This window comes from Diplotaxodon limnothrissa, linkage group LG20 (genome assembly GCF_057381915.1).
Source record: "Diplotaxodon limnothrissa isolate DT_005_m linkage group LG20, D_limnothrissa_male_GT1.1, whole genome shotgun sequence".
NCBI classification, from domain to species: Eukaryota; Metazoa; Chordata; class Actinopteri; order Cichliformes; family Cichlidae; genus Diplotaxodon; species Diplotaxodon limnothrissa.
The window spans coordinates 20,590,557-20,612,395 of NC_140615.1; the positions used below are offsets into that span (position 1 = coordinate 20,590,557).

The 21,839-nt window shown below is 37.7% G+C and overlaps 1 protein-coding gene and 1 long non-coding RNA gene across 2 annotated transcripts in view; one reads left to right on the forward strand and one right to left on the reverse strand.

Annotated features, from left to right (window-relative positions):
• Positions 1–21,839, reverse strand: part of LOC146610807 (paired box protein Pax-7-like) — a 55,657-nt gene that overhangs the window by 14,404 nt on the left and 19,414 nt on the right. The window lies entirely within an intron of this gene.
• Positions 8,387–11,642, forward strand: LOC146610808 (uncharacterized). The gene is made up of 3 exons (XR_014905018.1): positions 8,387–8,539; positions 9,665–9,799; positions 11,083–11,642. It is a non-coding gene; the product is annotated as an uncharacterized LOC146610808 (long non-coding RNA).

The window sequence follows — 21,839 nt, forward strand, 5'->3', positions numbered from 1 at the left end:
CCATATCTCAGCGCAGCAAAGCTGCCATGCAGGAGCTGGCAGTGGGTCAGAAACTGATCTGTAAATACAAGAATGGCCATTATTACCAGAGCAAATGTGGTGCTAACCACGGCTAAGTTCTATGAAGTGGTGTTTGACGACGACTCGTTCTATGACAACCTCTTCCCTGAGGATATTAAAAACTGTGTCCACCTCGGTCCACCCACTAAAGGTTGGAAGAAAGGAACCTCCAGCAGATCCAGACCCCGATGCAGAGCCATAGTGACAAAAGACTCGGTATGGAAGAGAATCCAAGAATTATAATAACTAATGATTAAATGCAGATTGGTATATAAACACACAGTTAATAAAAATTGCAGCACAACTAAAGAAGGATTCAGGGTCACCTGATCCAGCTATAACCATATGCTTTATCAAAGGAAAGCTTTAAACCGAATCTTGAAAGTAGAGAGGGTATCTGTCTCCTGACTCCAAACTGGGAACTAGTTCCACAGAAGATTGGCCTGAAAGCTGAAGGTTCTGCTTCCCATTCTACTTTTAAACATTCTAGGAACCACAAGTAAGCCTGCAGTCTAGTCAAAGACATCTACTGGGAGTCAGGAAGTCTTTAGGGCAACCTGATAATAATGATTGACAGTAGTCCACCCTAGAAGTAATAAATGAATGAACTAGTTTTTCATCATCCCTCTGAGACAGGATGTTTCTAAGTGTTGAGAAGTTGCAGAAATGTAATGCAGTTCTACATACCTGTGTAATATACACATTGAAGGGCATACCTGGTAAAAAATCATTGATTCCTCACAGTATTACTGGACACCAAGGTAATGTTATCCAGATTATTTGGTTGAACACCATATTTCTAAGATATTTATTTAGGGCAGTGTAACGGTGTGTTCACACCGAACGCGATGGACGCGAATAGAGCGTCAGGTTTACATGTAAAGTGAATGGAAAAGCGCAATGACACGTGATTGCAGGTCCCACGAAAATTCGGAAGCAGATTTCGTCGCGAAAATGCGAAAACGCATGAAGTGCGCATCAGTGTAGCACGTCTGGCGCGTTTGACTCGCAAATAAAACCACACACGTGAGTTTTTGTGTTGCATTTTGTGCATACGCGCGTTTCGCGTCTACCGCTCGAGTTGGAAAAATCTGAACTCCAGCGTCAAATCGCGCCGCGACAACCAATCAGGAGCCTGGTGACGTGGCTGTGACCTAGGTCAAAGGGGCAGATCCAGCCCTTCATACTTCAATGGAGGGAAGGCTAATCAATGCCGTAGCAAACAACCCGGAGCTGTACGACACCAGCTGCTTTCTGTACTGAGACAGGAATAAAAAGGACCGAGCTTGGAGGAAGATATGTGAAGAGATCGGGCAACCTGGTAAGTTCATTCATTTCTCTTTTGAAAGTTTTCACTGACCCGGGGAAGCCGCACAAAAGCTAGCAAGCCACCGCTATTTTCCCACTGACGTACCGTTCTGCTTTTATGCATGTTGTCATTTAGGAATATATTTTATTGTTTATATATCCTGTTTGGTTTTTTTTGATGTTGAAATTAAAATCTAGTAGCAGTCTTCTCATTTCTTTGTGTTTTGTGCTGTTTTACAGGCCCACAGAGGAGGACAGCTCCGAGGCAGATGAGGGACGGGTCCCAGGACGGTCCATCGGCGGTGGAGCTGGCCATCCTGGAGTCCCTGAAGAGGCCACACCAGTCTCCAATGGAGCATTTCCTCCTCAGCCTTGTTCCTGCTCTGGAGAGCAGCTGGGTCCTTTTTATTCCTGTCTCTCTGTAAATACTTATATTTTATATATTTATGTTTAATGTTTTTCTGTGTGAGAATTTTAATATTATTTCAAATAAATTTTTATAATGACTAATGTCTCAGTTCTACTACACAGCAAATGTTGGCACAAGACTTGACACATGTAGAATTTATTTCATGTTATACTAATGACAAAATATACTAATACAGTGGGATGCAAAAGTTTGGGCAACATTGTTAACAGCCATCATTTTCCTGTATAAATCGTTGTTACAATAAAAAACGTCAGTTAAATATATCATATAGGAGACACACACAGTGATATTTGAGAAGTGAAAAGAAGTTCACTGGATTTACAGAAAGTGTGCAATAATTGTTTAAACAAAATCAAGCAGGTGCATAAATTTGGGCACCACAAAAAAAGAAATGGAATAAATATTTAGTGTATATCAATGTGTGTGTCTCCTATATGATATATGGGGTTCCTTTGGGCGTGCTTCCCATCCAGAGCTCCACAGCACAGAGGGATGTTCCAGTGCTCCTGGAATCCCTCTGTGATGGACCGCCAGTCTTCAGTTGAAGGCACAGCCATGAAATCGTCCACTAGACAGTCCCAGATGGCCGTCGCTACCTGGGGGATGATCTGGCTCACCGTGGACACACCAACTCGAAAACTGAACGCGATGGTCCTGAAGGAGTCCCCAGTGGCAAGGAACCTGGACAAAATTGTTTAAAATGAGTATTATGTGTACTGGAGTTACAAAATACATTATTGAAATTCCAAAATTACAAATTATAAAACATAAATCTTACATAAAACATTTTGTAATTATAAGGATAATTACATGATATATATTAGATATAATCTAAAACAGTCTGCGGTGATTATATACAAATATTCAACTATCCCAGAATTAAACCAGGTCTAAATAAAAAGGAGTGAGTATCACTACAAAGGTTAACTCAGTGGTCCTAATGCTACAGTTTGATATCAGCAAACACCGAGCGCATACATTGATATGACACCACAGCCATGCTATCATTGCAAACACTGATAACAGCATAAATCGAATTAAATCAGGACTTGATGAGACCTGAGTATCACTAGAAATATTATAAACAGTCGTTTCCGTACCACAGTTTGCTATCAGTAAACACCGAGAGCATTCACTGTTAGCATAGCACATCCATGTTAGCAGTGTATAAATGGATGGTTTAGCATATATTAGCACAGGTATCAATAAAGGACTACCGTATTAAATACTTTTACTAACCTCAGGCAGATGGACAGGCGCTCTGCAGGTGGGATTGAGCGCCTGTAATTGGTGTCTAGGCGGGCGATTCTGGGACCGACGCGGGAAAGCAGGTCCTCAAACTGACCGAGTGAAAGGCGGTGATATCGCTGGAATTGGCCGTCATCCAGGAGCAAATGGTGAAACTCACCAAACTGCTCACGCCTCTGGAGGACCTGATGGACCCAGGTACGGCGAGGACGTCTTTTTTTACGCCGCTGCTCTGCTCTCCACAGTACATAGAGAAGGGAGACTCTCTCTTCAAGCGCTAGCTCGACAGCTGCCATCTTGCAAAGATACCGTCTGGCACAACTTCCTCCCACATTCCTCCCACATTTCCGGTTCACGATTTTGACGCGCAATGGATTTTTCTTGGACACGCGTTGAGGCGCGAATGTGCACTCTGTGGACCTCCATAGCATAAAGGGAATAAATTTTCCAAACTCAGTCTGAGATAAGATAAGATAAGATAAGATAAGATAAGATAAGATAAAATAAGATAAGATAAGATAAACCTTTATTAGTCCCACATGTGCTAAATTTGTTTGGCCACAGCAGAAAGTGGACAGTACAAATTTAAGAGCAGCAAAAATTAAGAAAAAAAATTGAATAGAACAAAATACTATACAAAATAAAATAAAATTCTATAAAATTCTATAAAAAATAGAATAAAGTACTATACAATAGATAGCTAGATAGCTAGCTAGCTAGCTAGATAGATAGATAGATAGATAGATAGATAGATAGATAGATAGATAGATAGATAGATAGATAGATAGATAGATGTTTAATGAATATTGATGACTGTGGGTTCTTCATTATATGAAAAGGGTGCATAGGTACAAGTGCCACATTTTTTTTTAAATCGCTCCTTTTAAATATAAAGTCAATATTGAGAAAAAAGTAAAATATGTCAAGATTACAGTTGTTCACATACATTACAGTTGTTCTTTCAAGATAAAGTGCAACAGCTGCTACACCCTCTACAAAATGCCATGTGTAGAATCGGTTTCAGTAACAACGGAATTATTTCTCTTTAAAACATAAACACAGTCTGGTGATAAGTAAGAAGATGTTGAAGACATGGTGCAATCTGGTCATAAGGATAAACTACACAAACGTGGAAAAGTTGGCTGGATTTGTGGATTAAACCTTATACTATAAAATTCTAAATTCAGATGTGATGTATGATGAACGATAGAAATGTGTGAGAATTGTCAGAACAGTTGACCCTCGATCTGTGACTGTGACAGTGAGTTTGCACAGAAGTTAAGGCATGAACAGCACATTAGCAGAATAACAGCTACGTTAGTGTGCTTAGCACTAGGGTGCAAGGATTTTCAGTCTGTCAGTGTTCAGAGTGGTTGGGCAGTGAGACTCAAGAAGATGGACCTAAGATACATCCACAAGCATGAAGTAACACAAAGGAAAAGCAGTAATGAAGCCTGTGTAGATGGCTCACTCTGTTCCATGAGAGTAAAATGTGCGAGGCCTTTAAAGACCAAAAGTATCCTGATGACAAAGAGTTCTGTCACAATACTGACGATTTAGTCTTAAATACTTATCAGATATTCTATTGTAATTCAGTACTCAACACTGACTGTGAGCTCTGGCTGTGAATATTTCAATTCAATTCAATTCAATTTTATTTATATAGCGCCAAATCACAACAAAAGTCGCCTCAAGGCGCCTGGTTATTGATTTTTTTTGTACGAACTGAATTCAACTAACTTATCTCAACGCATTCAGAAGTTGGTCTTGGTGGTAAAAGAAAAAAAGAAAAGGCCTGTTAAACTGACTTGGACAACTACAGGGTCGACTATGAAGTTTAATTAAACAAGGAATTACGGGATTAGTGTGAGGTTCACAGTACAGGCCACTGGAAGAGTCTCGGGGAGAATATGTTTTTGTATTCCCCCTAACTCCCACCCCCCAACCCTCTGCCAAACACTCCCACTAGAGAATTGTCAATGGATTACATGTGGCCACAGGACATGCCGCTGCATTAATTAAATCAATTCTTTCAACATTTAGTCTCTTCTAAGGTTTGTTTTCCTGAAGACCAAGGTAAAAAATAATAATGAAAAATTTTTATTTATACTTCTCCACATTTCTAAAGTCTCAATATACCGTATGTGTTTTATTTGTAGCTGGTAGGTTTGTGAAGGAGTGGGGTAGACAATTTGGCACTAACTCAGCGTGACAACACTTGAGGCCACTGGGATCACTTTCCAAAAGGCACCTCAGAGTCCTCGGGGTGCTGCTGTGACAGGATAGACTATTTGTTTTCCCTCCACATGCTGCTGGATTTAGGGCAAGAGAAGGGCAGAGGTGGCAGCAAAGGAGGAATGTGAAAGAAAAGAAGCATCCTCGCTGAGAAAACTGGCTAGAAGCTTGCATTTTTTCTTGTATACCTACTTTTTTTTTATTCACCTTACTACCAAAGCAGTTACTTTAAGGCTGATGGTTTTTGTAACAGCAAAGATGATGAGTAGTATTTTTAAAGTGCACCACACAATAGTAGCAATACTTGCAGACTGTTTGTGTCTGTCCAGGTTGTGAGAGCATTCTGTTGCTTTGATTTCTGACATCACGCCGTTTCACTGAAGAAGAACATAATGTAGAGTGTGCCAGATATGGAAATGTAATTAAAACTTTTAGAAGTACTTTTTATAGTACCACAATTTGGTCATTAGCAAATGTTTATTAGTATTTATAAGTATACCAAAACAATCTCTTTGTCTCTATCCACTTGTGGCTAAATTGTGTATTTTAAAATAAATGTGTTTCATGTACATATTTGGTAGATGGAGTGGAACTTCCTGAATATGGCACCTTTTTGCTCTAACGATTAGGTAAGTTCTGATTATACATGTCTATAAAATTTTGTGCTATATAAATGCCAGTCTACTTTCATGTACCATTCCCACCACTACAGGCAATTTAGTCAGTAACACAAAGTCTTTTAGTGACAAACAAGCTCCATAAACTGCATGAAAATTACAATCAAAAAGATGAGGAACTGTATCTATAATTCAACTTGAATTTGTCTCCAGAGTACAGATTGCACATAAAATACAGCACATGAGAATTAATTTATATTAATTTATATAAGGCTGTAACTCACTGAGAATTTCATTGAATTTGACATGTAAATAAAAAGACTGCATAGCACAGTGTGATCTGCAGTGTTGCAAATGGCATCTTGAACACCATTGGAGGTTTGGTATCACATGCTAGCAGCAGCTCCATATTTGCTTTGGAAAGCAGCACAATAAGAATCCCCAGCATGGATGAGACTAAAGTTTGACAGGCCGGTGGATCAGGAGGGTCAGCTCCTCTTTTCAGCTGATAATGGAAAGCAGAGATTATGGTAATGAGACAGACGCCTAGAGCCGATAGAGGGGCTAAACCTGGACTTCATCTTTGTCCACGCCAGATCTCCCGATTGGCATGCTATGACTTATCTGTAGAATGGGAGTGTGATTTAGCTCCCCAGAAACATGCACCCTCACACATTCACACACAGGGTTACACATGTGCAGCTATAACAAACACAAGAAGAGACACGTTTTTGTTACAGAGTGAATACAACCAGCACTGAAACACATCCAAGCTTTTATGTTTTATCTTTCATTGCACACAACAACATGCAGTGCATCTCCCTTGGGAAAGTCACAAAGAAAGTGCTGTATGGATGTGTGTGTGTGTGTGTGTGTGTGTGTGTGTGTGTGTGTGTGTGTGTGTGTGTGTGTGTGTGTGTGTGTGTGTGTGTGTGAGAGAGAGAGAATGGGTGAATGGGGCCATATAGCTATATTTTAAAGGATCGTTCTAAAGCTGAATCACCTTGATCCAGATGTTTCAGTTAGGTTATGATGAAAAAAGTCTGCTAGAGCTTCATGCAATTTTCCTAATGGGATACCCGTAATAAGATAAATCCATTATATAATACGTTATGAAAAATGTACATATTTAAATATACTTTTAGGTGGGAAAACATTTTGTATATTTTCTTCTAACAATAATAGGCCCATGCAATAAGCCCATGAACATTTTTTTTATTACAGTATGTCCTTTCTTGAGAATTTTATTTCCTATTATTGAGGGGTATGTTTAACACAAGGAAAGAAAAACACAAAGAAAAAAGAAGAGGATTTGTCGTTTTGTTTTTGTTTTATTTTTTTGCCTATGACTAATTTAAAGTAGCCTTTAAAATATACAACTTGTCTTTTTTTAATAAAGAAATTTTGGTAAATATATTATTTTACATTTTCATAACATAAAATTGTCATATGTTTATAAAATGTTTTTTATAAACAAATCACAAATTTTATGTTTGCGTATTATCTTTACTGTATCATTGAATATATTTGTAATAATCTTTAACTATATGAAGCAAACTATTCCAATCATTAGGCTTACTAAATGTAGACGTGAAAGCTAACTGTCATATGTTTGCAGAGGTATAAATAGCTGTTTGGGGTTCACAGAAAAGGCCTTCTAAGACATTAATATTTTGATATGCCAGATATAATGCAAGACATTTGCTGGAAGAATGCAGTGTGAAAACAGTCAGTCTGATGGACAATAGTCATGATATTGTTCCCCATTTTGACCAAGACATGGGGACAAAGACTAACTGCTCTGGAGAGCTACATGAAACTAATTATGGGTCATTGTGAAAATCATATTAGTTCCAGTGTAATTACACCCAGGATCTGCTTTCAGTTCAGCTCAATAGTCTCTGACCAGTTAAACAGACTGTTGGCTCAACAGTTAATGAATTTTATTATTGAAAACAACGTTTTTTTTTCTCAGAATGGAAAATTAATGTTGCTGTTTGGTCCTCTGCTGTTGTGTTTGCATGTGTGAGAAATAAATGGTCTGTTAGCATCTCTCTTTTGTTCACTGTCTCAATTTATTTACAGCCTGCTTAGGCTATGGGCACACCTGAGAACAACAATCATCTGCAAAGAAAGAAATGCCTGAAATCATCTAGCACTTAGAATGTCTTTACAAACCGTAGTCACAGAGTAATTATGGTAAATGGACTGATAATAATATAGTGCTTTTCTACTCTCCCATTTCACTCATTCAAACAAGCCCTTTTCTATGCTTAAGTGTTCTCTATCGAGCATACTCCACTGCAGGCATTGGAGAGCAACTTGCTAGGATATTTTGCCCAAGGATATTTGGCATGCAGACTGCAACAGCCAGGGACCTTCCCATTAATAGATGGCCTGCTCTACACTGTAAAAAAAATCCGTAAAAATACAGTACAATCTACTGTATAAACGTGAAGGAATTTTCCGTATTAGTCATTTACAGGTATTTTTCTGTATTTCTCAACTACTGCAATGCATTGTGGGAAAAAGAACCTGAAAAGGAGGGAAAAGTAAGCGCAAGAGCAGCCATTAGGCTTCTTTCAGGCTTCATCTGGATTTTGGATTCTGAAGTTGGAGAAACTGCCTTCAAATTTCTGTGGTAAGTATTAAAACTCATGTTTCGTTTTATTAAAATAATGTTTTTCAAAAGACTCCGTGTTTTTATTTAGAAAGAATTGTTAATTTATTTGTTAACTGGTTTCGGCTGTCTCCAGACAAGTCAGGAATATTTTGCTGACTCATTTTTTAAAATAATTGTTATTTAGGTTTAACATGACTTAAGCTTTATTTTAATTAATGTTAAAATAATTTTTACTGTGATACCACCAGTTTTGCCCTTCAGTGGCTGAACCAGTTTTCATAAATATTATAGTTAGCTGTCTGTGTCTCTCAGGGTATTACACAGCTGTGACTGCTAACTAGCTAATTAGCGAAAGTCAGCGATGTGGCTAACTGGGAAAGTGAGAACTTCATGGTTCTAGAAATTATTCTAGGACTCTAATAAGTACTGTATCAATACCTGTGTTTTACAGTTGGCTCTACTGTACACTTTAAAGGGTTTCAGGCAAAGTTACACTAAACCTAGTTTAAGCCTCAGACCTTCCTGGCTGACGCTAGCAAATGCTAATGTTAGCCTCTGATTTGGGCTGCTAAAGTAAAGACTTTTAGCTAGCTGACCAGCATAGATTATTTCGGTGGTTAACAGACTGTAGTGGTAAAATTATTGAAAGTATAGTTTCACCTCAGCACATTTACAATTACAGTATGTCTATTTTGTAGCACATAGAAATGTTTAGTTAATATTTACAGACAGACACATTTTCCCTGTAACTGTGTTTTTACTCCAACATTTGTTGAAAATGTAATTTATGAAATGCTGAGCAGCATTTCTTGTATGTGGAATATTTTTGTCACCCCACTGTGCTAATGTGATTAAATACTAAAAATTATTACTAAAAAAATTCAATAATAAATCAATAATAACTATTTCTTGATTGAACTATAATGTAAGCGCAGTGCTGGTGTGCAGGGGCTCTATATGCCTTGTCTATATCAAGCTTTTAGCCAAATATAAGCAGAGATATTTGTATCTTTCTTAAAAATCCAGATCCTTACAGATTATTTGAGAAATGGATCAACAGCTATCACTACTTGAAGCACTTTAAGTCCTGCAGTGGAAAAATATCCCTTATTTCACCTTTGATCACACACTTTGGTTTTCCAGTGCAGAGCAATGGCCAAGAAAAGGAAAGACTTCCCCGAGTGAAAAAAAAGATGAAGATACAAGCTGGTGATGATCCAGAGCAGCTGGTCTCAGGAAATGAAGAAAAACCCTGATCACCTTCTCTACAAACACAAGGTGAGTTTAATGTTGTGGTTGATTTAGTTTTTCAAGGTATGTATGTTACTTTAATTATAAACTGCTTTTGTTGCAACAGAATGGTGTTATGTGTATGCAACTCTACGTGAATTATAATCCTTTGTAGGGCTGCGTGATATGACCAAAGTCTCATATCCCAATATAAGACGTATCTCTCCTGATAACGATATATATCACAAAATAGTGCATTTTCTGTCAATTCTGTGATTCTCGGGCAACTCGACTTATGTGAAATGTTTTCAGTTGGGCGTCGTGTACCTGGAGTCGAGTGTTTTGACCGATGCATGAAACTATACATTTTTAGACATGAGTTTAAATGGCCGCCATTTTCTTTCTGAGTATTTATTAGACGGCGTGCTGCAAGGAAAAGCCTGTTCTAACGTTTGAGTCTAAGGATTATTTTGAGCACCTGACGACTCTTTTTTGCTTTTCATTCGTAAACTCTCTCGAAACTCTTTCATGTGATTCTTGTGTAGGTGGTTAAAGAGGTTTGTCGTGTTCGAGTGGTGGTGGGGACCAGTTTGTGGCATAATTTGCATAGTACAGTTTTCTGGGGCGTGTCAGACTTTTCATAACCAAACCATGTCCATGCTACAGAGGTAGCCCCTCATTTAACAATAAGGTCCTCGATTTCTTTTGACTGGTCCTTCTGGTTCTGCCTCATCCTTGCTGGCCATGCTGGTATTCTCTGTGCCTTCATCTGCGTGGTGACTGTAAGCGCCATTTATAGTTACTTGATGTTTTTATTTGAGGTCATTTGTTTGATGCATATTCTGAAATTTTATGTTTGAGAATAATGTATATCATTTCAGTTTAGTTTGAAAAGTCTCAACAGAAACTTGAGCTTTATTGTGAAAGGTTTATGTGGAAAATAAACAAGCGGACGGCGGAGCCACACGATGGTTTTATCCTCATTGTTGGTAACGAAAGTACGCATAAAAACAGTCACTTGTCCGTCCATAGTGTGGTTATTTTAAGTATAAGAGAAGGAGAGAACTTTAAGAAATAATATAGCAACTACAGTGACCATCAAAACCATGAAAAAAATATTGCCGTAAACAGTTTATTTTGCAACACCACAAAACAAAGAATAGTGTATAATATGAAACGATAGACATTTTTATATCGTAATCTGATATATATCGTCATATCGCACAGCCCTAATCCTTTTTTTGTTTATGTTGTTTATGCTCTAGGTAAAAAATTTTTATAAAAATACAAACTTTTTAAAAATGTCTTGTTGTTTCTCTTTTTTTCCTCAGAATAAATTGCGACTAGTCTCAATGGCTGACACGGAGGAGCAACACAGCGACACGTTAACTCCGACTGCTGCAGTTCCTGTATGAACTGAGCAACTCTTAAAATCCAAGGAAAAGCTGAGTGTATTTTACTTAAAGCTCAGATGGACCTTGATGTACTAACATGCAGGCTGCATTCAGGACTTTGTCACACTGTTATATGAAGAGCGGTAACAAGACTTTGTAGTAATTTGTCTTACTATTGTCTTATTTGTTGTGATTTAGGGTCTGTGCGCACAAGCAGAGGTTTTTGTTTGTAACTGTAACCTCGTTTTCAGAGCCTTGTCTAACATTTAATGGTCATGAAATATGTCAGACTTTTTCCTCTACTTAACCAGCTTAGAGAATTTGAACACCGTGGAGAAAAAGGTGTGCATTAAGGATTTTGAACTATGATGTTTAAGTGTTGTCACTGCTGAGGATTCGTGGACACAGATCCTTATTCACTATGCTGCTGTTTACAGTTTAACTTTTCATCAGAACAAGCACTTCTAATTATACTTTGCTCCTCACTGACAAAACAAGTCCCGTAAATACACGTTTATCTTTAAGTTTGGGACAGTAATCTGTCTTAATTTATTATGTGTTGTAGTTATCATATGGGGAAAAGTCCTGTGGTTATCCATCAGTCCTGTTCGAATAAACCCAAAGTTCAGGAACATCTTCTTTAGATCTGTTCAGTTGTATTCATGTGGCACCACTTAAACAGTCAACAAATTTTGACTCAAGTATGTTATATTGTAAGGTAAAGAGCCCAAAGAGTTAATCTCAGACAAATGTTCACACAAATGTGAATTACATTCACTTCATTAATGAAGTGAATGCAATTCAGTAATCAAAGGTGTTTGGCTATAACTGACTACATGTGTATACTGTATCATAAGTGGACAGAGATGGATGTAAACCACACCTTAACCATTTGGCTGAGGCAAAACTACCACAAGGCAGTGATTCTAACTAAAAGGTACTCTGGATATTATTAAATGTGAACATGTCATTAAATATGACATTTTTTATTTGTCAGGTGTCCTGTTTGAAGAAAACACTTGGTAGCCACTTGAATGAATGTAAATAAACACATTTACATGAGGGCAACCTGATTTCAAGGAAATAAAAATGCTCAAATTTGAAAGCTTGTGAGTTATTTTGTTCATGTATCAGCTGTTTAGTAGTTTTATGACAAGATGGATGCTGTCATTATATTTAAGTATAGTGTTTGAGTTAAGGAGAATAAAAGAATATTTAACATTAATTGTACCAATGTTGTTGTGTACGAAGCACAAATTAATTTAAGTTTTAATTTATGAATTTTTGAGTACATGGTGTACTAGGTTGTAATTGCATAGAAATGTACGTTTAAGGATATAAAGAACTATATTTAATGAGTTACAGTGAAAAGAAGTGCTTGGAAATAGTAATATAAACAGAAATTTCAATTTTTCTATTAACGGAAAATATCAGTTAATGATACAGAAAATATACTGTGAATAAACGGAATTTTCTGTTTTATAGCTGAAGGAAATGTCCGTAAATAGTACAGAGAGTATACTGTAAATCTACAGAATTTTCCGTTTTATCATTTACAGAAAGGTCTGTCAAACCTCCGTAAAAAAACAGAAAATGTACTGGCAGAAAATTACCAGGACATTTTCTGTTTTTCTACGGAATATTTTTTTACAGTGTACCTCGGGAGCTACAGCCACCCCCAAAATGACATGATCCATACAGCACTTTGCTAAGACACAGCCACACTGATTCTCACATTGGGGGCAACTTAGGGTTTAGTATCTTGCTGAAGGACACTTTGACAGATCTTCTGATATGTAAATCACACACGCACACAAAAGAAAATACAATACTGACAATACAGATAGATCCACATAATTATGGAGTCTGCCATAATATTACTAAGATATATTTTAAAGCAGGAAAACCTAACTCTGTCAATACCACAGTGAGACTATACCATTAGGAAATCTTAATTTAATGGCACACTTTTAAGTTTTAGTCATGTGATCTAATGGATACTGTAGCAGCTTAGCATAGAAAGGATTTCCTTCATCTGTATAGTTTCTACCATTTATTCCATATACCAGCTCTAATGGACTAATTAAAAAAAGAGGGTACAAAGTTCTACTTGCTGACTTGTTCTTATCCTATGCAGCTAAACAGATTTAGGAGGTGTATGAACAAATGGGAATAAAGTGAAATGGAGAGGTGCTGGCTGTGGTTTATGGGCAGAAATCTGCGCCATCAGAAACTGAATTTGAATAAATTCAATTTGAATTTGAATTGCTCAGATTGAATCTGAATTGTAACTTGAATAAATGCTTTTGAAAACTGAATTTGAATTAGTCTAATTTGAAATTTAATTTATGGTTTGAAAATGATCATCACTAAATTGAAATTGAATTTTATATTTTGAAAATGAATTGATTTGCTTTGAAACTGCATTTTATCCTTTAAAAATTAAGCTCTCGAATAATTTCAGTTTCACTTCTCACCATTCAGTTTCAGTTCTACAATTCAATTTCAGTTCCAAAATTCAGTTTTTTGGAACTTACATCCGGTTCCGGTTCAAGCGCAGATTAATAGAGCTACGTTTTACTAGCGGACCGAAAGTGTTACCGACGGGAATCTACATTAAGACTTCAGAAGTCATTCGTCATGTCGAATGACCAGCGGATAAACTCTCAGGTTGGTAATAAATGTATTACATGTATAAGAACAAGCGTCATGTTAAGAAAAGACAGCCGTACAGTAACTTTTATGCTTATTGTAGCTGTTAGCTAAAAACGCTAATTTAGCGTAGTTTGCCCTGAATTCAGCTTTGACAAACAAATATGATCGACTGTTTCTAGTAGAATTCCAAAGTTGTCATCTTGTACCCTCTCAGAATGCTTGCAGAGACCCCTACAGTAGGGAAACATGCAAAACGGTGCCCAAACCTTTGTATTTTAGCTTTATTTATGTCTTACACAGCATCCCAACTCTTTAGCTAACTTAATAACTTTAGCTAAAGTGAATAGTTAGTCTAATTCATTAGTGCAGCATTACTGGATCACCTCTGTTTGAAGTGATATAATATGATATACAGCTATCACTGAAACAGCAAACTTTGTAAATAAGCAAACAACACTTCTCATTCTCTAAACGTTTGGCCACAGCTGTAGATTACACTATCAGCGCTTGTTCACTCTTGACAATAATTACATTTCTAAATTTACTTTGTGCATTTACAGGTAAACAATATCTAATATTTTATCTAAATGACTGCTTTGTCTTTGAAAAGGGTGAAGAGCCTGAGGCCGGTGACAGTCCAGTTCTACTCTAAGTACATCCTTACAGTGGCTCACAGGACAAGGCCACATTCCTGTCCTGCCAGAAGAGAAGAGAAACTTCAGTCTTCATGCAGTTCAACCACACCTGTCATATTCCATATGACAGGGGTCTCAAACTCCAGTCCTCAAGGGTCAAAGTGTCATGCAACTTTTCCATGCCCTCGAGGACTGGAGTTTGAGACACCTGCCGTATGGTGTTCATGCTGTTTTCTACCCCACAGTTACAGCATGTCTGACTGCCTGTTCAGCATATGCAAAAATATATGATGAGTTTAAGCATGTGATGACTAAGGCCTTCCATTATGGTGTTTGTCATCACATGTCACAGACATCTGGATGATCATTTGGAATAAATAAAATACTAAAAACGTGTTACTTCGTCTTTTATCTTCATTATTATTATTATTATTGTTCTTATTTTACACTTTTCATTGTTAGGCATTAGGTTTATTTGTAGTAGTCCTTTCCAACGTCTTTCCCTCTTCCATGTTACTGTGTCAGCTTGTCAGCATCTATTTGGGTTTGGAAGTGGAACAGAAAGTAAAGAAATCCAAAGTGCCATTAAAACCAGGAGAGGTTCTTATATTTCAGAAGAAGGGATTAATTCAAAAGAAATGACCTCAATGCCATATTTTATTTAGGAACCCTAGAGAGCACTTTGCAAAATAACACATTCTTATAATTTCACCCTCAGATGAGCCAAGCTACGACTGTCAGGGAAGGTGATGTAGGTTCAGAGCATATGAGAGTGGTTAAGTTAATGTCTCTTGTCTAGATGAAGGCACAAGAGGGATCAATGGCAAGGCGTAGAGATTCAGTATCTTCAGTCTTCAGTGGATACTCCATTTCTGTCACAAAACACCTGTAAAAGATGGTCGATTTAGGAGGTGACCTGACAACTTCAGCCTGTCAAACATATTAATGGAGCAGTATGCTTTAAAAAAAAAAATCTAATTAAGCATGCACTCAGTACCCTAAGAATTATTATGGTAGTTAAACACAGTGATAGTTGTATATCACATTATATCACTTCAAACAGAGGTGATCCAGTAATGCTGCACTAATGAATTAGACTAACTATTCACGTTAGCTAAAGTTATTAAGTTAGCTAAAGAGTTGGGATGCTGTGTAAGACATAAATAAAGCTAAAATACAAAGGTTTGGACACAGTTTTGCATGTTTCCCTACTGTAGGGGTCTCTGCAAGCATACAGAGGGGGTACTCTGAGAGGGTACAAGAACTTTGGAATTCTACTAGAAACAGTCGATCATATTTGTTTGTCAAAGCTGAATTCAGGGCAAACTACGCTAAATTAGCGTTTTTAGCTAACAGCTACAATAAGCATAACAGTTACTGTACGGCTATCATTTGTTAACATGACGCTTGTTCTTATACATGTAATACATTTACCAACCTGAGAGTTTATCCGCTGGTCATTCGACATGACGAATGACTTCTGAAGTCTTAATTCAGCTCAAGACGCTGTAGATTCCCGTCGGTAACACTTTCGGTCCGCTAGTAAAACGTAGCTCTATTAATCTGCGCTTGAACCGGAACCGGATGTAAGTTCCAAAAAACTGAATTTTGGAACTGAAATTGAATTGTAGAACTGAAACTGAATGGTGAGAAGTGAAACTGAAATTATTCGAGAGCTGAATTTTTAAAGGATAAAATGCAGTTTCAAAGCAAATCAATTCATTTTCAAAATATAAAATTCAATTTCAATTTAGTGATGATCATTTTCAAACCATAAATTCAATTTCAAATTAGACTAATTCAAATTCAGTTTTCAAAAGCATTTATTCAAGTTACAATTCAGATTCAATCTGAGCAATTCAAATTCAAATTGAACTTATTCAAATTCAGTTTCTGATGGCACAGATTTCTGCCCATAGTGGTTAGCCATCCTGTCTTAGTACAAAGTAGACTTCTCTTAAATAACAGTTGCCCTGGAGCCTCCCGAGGCCTTTTGAGGGTGATAGGTATAGAAGAAGCACCTCATCGGGGGGACATTGGACATAAAGGCAATAAAAGACCCTGTCACACTCTGCAAGATTTCAGTAAACACTTCCAAAATGATTTACTAAAGCTGTGCAGCGAGCAAAGTGCAGCCTGCATAATCAAGGATGAAGGAGGTCAAATGGTGCAGCGCTATGGGACAGAACAAAATATTCATGTTCATATATTTAACTAATATTGTTTATGTGAAAGACTGAAATATAAGAATCTAAATGTTTCAGCATAGTTCATTTTGCAAGGTTAGACAATGCTCAGTCATTAGCATAAATACATGTTAAATAAATGTTTACCAGCCAAAATAAACCAGCAATTAAAGGACAATCCTCATTAAATGTTGCAAACTCTACTAAGAATATTCCGACAAGGAAGTCTTAGCTGCTTCCGTCCTGAATGTGTAAGTTTACTCTAAAATCAGCTAGAGGTTCATTTCATTTTTGCTGGGATGGCTCTTTTCATTTATGTATGCCTTTACCAACAATACAAGTCCTTGAATTGCTGGTTTAAACACTAAGCTAATTGAGGCCAAAGCCAAAGTTTGAAAAATTATTCAAAGAACACAACAGAAAGTACAATATAATCTGCCAGTTGGCATCAGGAGCAGCTTTGTCAACAATGGCCTCAAATACAAACCCAAATGGGCAAAATCGAGCTGAAGCAGAGAAGCACTGCGATGCTGTTGCGCCTCTGCAGACTCTCCCATTCACACAGTTTAGTATTGTTCCTGCCTTTGTTCCAATACAGCTCCCTCACAATAGTATTTAGTCACAACAAATGCAGCAAAAGTGTATAGTAAGCAGCATGAGTGGAGTGTGTGCAGCACAGGCCGTGTTAAAGCAGTGAGTAAAATATTTGCCAAAGGATTTAAAAACTCTGCACACTTTCTTTGAAAAATGAATGAAAAAAATCCCAACTTTTGTCGTTTAACTATGGAAAAATATTTGACTGCATCCACAAAATATAGTCTCCCCGAAAGCTATGGGAGCTGTTACAGAAGCCTCATGGTTTGCACAAACGCTACACAGAACTGGCACTGAACTCAATCCAGCCCACACAAAGACGCTGGCTTTATCAGAGCATTATGTCTTAGCAAACTGCTATTAATGCAAAGTCTTTATCTTCTTTCCTCCCCAGGCACTGGCATGCATGTCTTTATTTAGTAGATAAAAAAATAGCCATAAACAAAAATTGCAGACTGTCAATATACATACTGATAGAGATTAGAGCTGGGAGCAAATATAATAATAAGAGGAACTCTTAAGATATTCTCGACACAGTAAAGCCTTCTGGACAGCTGCAGGCTTAAAGAAAGCAGAAAGTTTTAAAGAGTAACGGTATAATCTTATTTTGGAAGAAAGTAGATTAACAATCAGAGTGGTGCAAAGAAAATGAAGTGATTTGTGCTTGCTGACCATCTTTACAGATTTTGGTTAAAAAGCTCTGATGTGCTTGTAGGAGATGGAGGAACAGGTGAGGTTTTCCTTTGTACCATCTTTGCTCGTGCCGCCATTTTGCAAATGTGGGTCATATGTCAAATGCACTCTGAATTATACAGTCATAAATCAGTTTGATGTCAAATGTTTATAGCTCACAGTAAAAAATGGTCTTCATAGTTTGACACCAGGACTGCTTGGATTACTAATAGAAACTGTTCCAGTTTTTCTTTTATCCAGAAGCAGCAATAATACTAAGCTTCTTTCATTTAATAAAATAACAAAATAATGATTTGAACTTCACCTCCAGATGGGTGCAAATGCATCTCAAAAGCTAAACCTGTCAGGCTTCCCTAAGGATTTAACCATTAAGCTTACTGCTAAGGCCTATGATACAGAGCAATCAAACTGTAGTTTCTTAAAAAAAAATCTACAAACAGGAGGAAATTTGTCAAACCAAACTACAGCATGAGTATTATGGTAAAAAAAAAAAAAAAAAAAAAAAAAAAAAGAACAAATCCAACAGTGGGATTCACCTCAACACCTGGCTGGACAGCGTCAGAATTTAGAGTGATACATCTACTAATTGAAACGTTGGTGATTTGATCCCCAACTGCTCCAGACAAAGTGTCCTTGCATTCATTAGAGTGTGCGTATGTCTAAAAAGCACTACATATTCCATTTATCATTTACACACATGCTATACTACCAATTCAAGGACTCAATTTTATTTACCGGGCCCCTTTAATATCTTACTAAAGCTTATTGAGCACTGTATGGGCGCTATTTTGACCTTTAGTTAGGAGTGGTCCGATTGAATTGTGGACCAATGTGCTGAAAATGTCTGATTTTCAGCATTACAAAATATATGACTAGGCAAGGCAAGGCAAGGCAATTTTATTTGCATAGCACGCTTTCAGCACAAGGCAATTCAAGGTTTGCTTTACATGATTAAAATAAAACACATAAAATAGAACATAAATCACTTTAAAGGTAAAAATACAAGAAAACATTTACAAGAAAGCATTTATGATAAAACAATAATCAAGACAATAATTTATATGAAAAATTAAAAACAAACAAGTAGAGAGCCATAATAGGATCAGTTATTCATAAGTCTAAATAAGTAAGTTTTAATTTTAGACTTAAAAGAGTTCAGTGTCTCTGTAGCTTTGCATTCTTTGCATAGTGTGTTCCAGATGTGAGGAGCATAGAAACTAAAAGCTGCTTCTCCATGTTTAGTACTGGTTCTAGCGACAGTCAGTAAACTAGAGCTGGAGGACCCGACTGATCTGGATGGTTTGTACCATGATAGCAGATCTCTAATGTACTCTGGTGCTAACCCATTCAAGGATTTATAAACTAATAAGAGCACTCTAAAGTCTATTCTCTGAGCTACAGGGAGCCAGTGTAATGACTTTAGAACTGGAGTAATGTGCTCTATTTTCTTGGTTCTAGTGAGAACACAAGCAGCAGCGTTCTGGATCAGCTGCAGTTGTCTAATTGATTTTTTAGGTAAACCTGTGAAGATACTGTTATATTAATCAAGGCGGAAAGAGATAAATGTATGGATGAGTTTTTCTAGGTCTCCTTGTGTCATCAGTCCTTTAATCCTAGAAATGTTCATCAGCTGATAGAAGGCTGACTTTGTTATTACTTTTATGTTGCCCTGGAGGTTCAGGTCTGAGTCCATTATTACACCTACATTTCTGGCCTGGTCAGTAGTTTCTAGTTGGAGTTTAAGCTGATTACTGATATTTAGTTGATTTTTTTTGGCTCCAAAGTTTTGTTATTATTCAGTTGAAGGAAATTATGAGACATCCAGTTGTTAATTTGCTCAATGCATTTATTAAGAGTTTGGATAAGTTCAACATCACCTGGTGACATTGAGATATAAAGTTGAGTATCGTCTGCATAATTGTGGTAGTTGATATTATTGGTGGTTATAATCTAGCTTAAAGGGAGCATGCAAATGCTAAATAAGAGGAGCCCTAGGGTGGAGCCCTGGGGGACCCCGCATGTGATTTCTATATTTTGTGATGAAAATTGGCTAATTCCTGTTCTTAAGGTAGGACTTGAACCAGTTGAGTGCTGTACCAGAGAGTCCAGCCAGCTCTCTAGGCGTTCCAGTAATATATCATGATCAAAGGTGTCAAACGCCACACTAAGGTCCAATAGTACCAATACTGTGGATTTACTACGGTCAGTATTTATACGGATATCGTTAAACACTTTGACAAGGGCTGTCTCGGTGCTGTGGTGCCTACAAAAACCAAACCAGACTGATAAATATCAAAGCGGTTGTTCATTGTGAGAAAGCTGTTTAACTGCTGGAAAACAGCTTTTTCAATAATTTTACCAATAAATGGAAGATTAGAGACTGGTCTATAGTTTTGCATTAATGTGCTGTCTAGGTTCTTCTTCTTTAATATTGGTTTGATAACTGCTGTTTTTAAGGCTTTGGGAAAGACACCTGATAGGAGGGAAGCGTTAACTATTTGGATCAGATCCTCCCTGATGGTTGGGAGGACCTTTTTAAGAAAACCTGTTGGTAATATATCCAAGCAGCAGGTGGCAGAGCTTAGTTTCTCAATAATTTTATCAAGGCTTGATTAATTTATTGTTTGAAAGTGAGTCATTTTCTCTGCATAGGTGTTAATTGGGCTTAACGTCGGTATTGGGGTTGAAACTAATGTACTGATTGACCTTCTGATTTTCAAGATCTTTTCAGTAAAGAAGCTGGCAAATTCATTGCAGGACCTGGTGGAGCTTAATTCGGGGACTACTGCCACCTTAGGAGTAGTTAATCTCTCCACTGTAGCAAATAATGTCCTAGCATTATTGTTGTTTCTGTGAATAATCTCAGAGAAAAATGATTGCATCCTTCATGGCTAGTTGATACTTATTCAGCCTCTCCTTATATATCTCGCAGTGAACCTGGGGTCAAGTTTTACCACCATTTTCTCTCAGTGCGCTGGCACTCTCTTTTTTCATTACATACCAGTGGATCACTTCTCCACGGAGACTTCTTTTTACTAGAGACAGTTTTAACCTTAAATGGTGCAATCTTATCTGTCTGTGAAGGTTCTCAGTCATCCAGGTCATCGTAGTCAAAGGAGCTTGCAAAGAAAAGCGTCTGGACTTCTTTAAGTTACTTGAAGACGTTTCACCTCTCACCCGAGAAGCTTCTTCAGTTCTAAGGTCAAATGGTGGAGAGTCCCAGATATAAACCTAGTGAGAGTAACCCCCCACAGTCCTTTTGTCCCTCTGTGGGGGGTTACTCTCACTATATCTGTGAAGGTTCTCAGTCATCCAGGTCATCGTAGTCAAAGGAGCTTGCAAAGAAAAGCGTCTGGACTTCTTTAAGTTACTTGAAGACGTTTCACCTCTCATCCGAGAAGCTTCTTCAGTTCTAAGCTCAAATGGTGGAGAGTCCCAGATATAAACCTAGTGGGAGTATCCCCCCACAGGGGGACAAAAGGACCCCCTGATGATCCTCTAATCGCCTGAGACAAGGTGTGAAACTGGGTGTGGGTCCCAATCAGCCAGAGTTTCGGGTGAGTTCATTGTGAAACCTGGCCCCACCTTATCATGCAAATTCCTGAGATCAGATGGCCCAGGATGTGAGTGGGCGTTAAGGGTCTGGGAAGGGATCTCAAAACTGGATTATAGATGGCAGAGAGTTGGTGTCGTAAACCACCGCCTCTGTTCAAAGATGGTCGCTCACAGTGGACATAGATGGCTTTTTTCACTCCTCTTTCAAACCATCTGTCCTCTCTGTCCAAAATGTGAACATTGGCATCCTCGAAAGAGTGTCCTTTATCCTTAAGATGCAGATGGACTGCTGAGTCTTGTCCTGTGGAGGTGGCTCTTCTGTGTTGTGCCATGCGCTTGTGAAGTGGCTATTTGGTCTCTCCAATGTAGAGGTCTG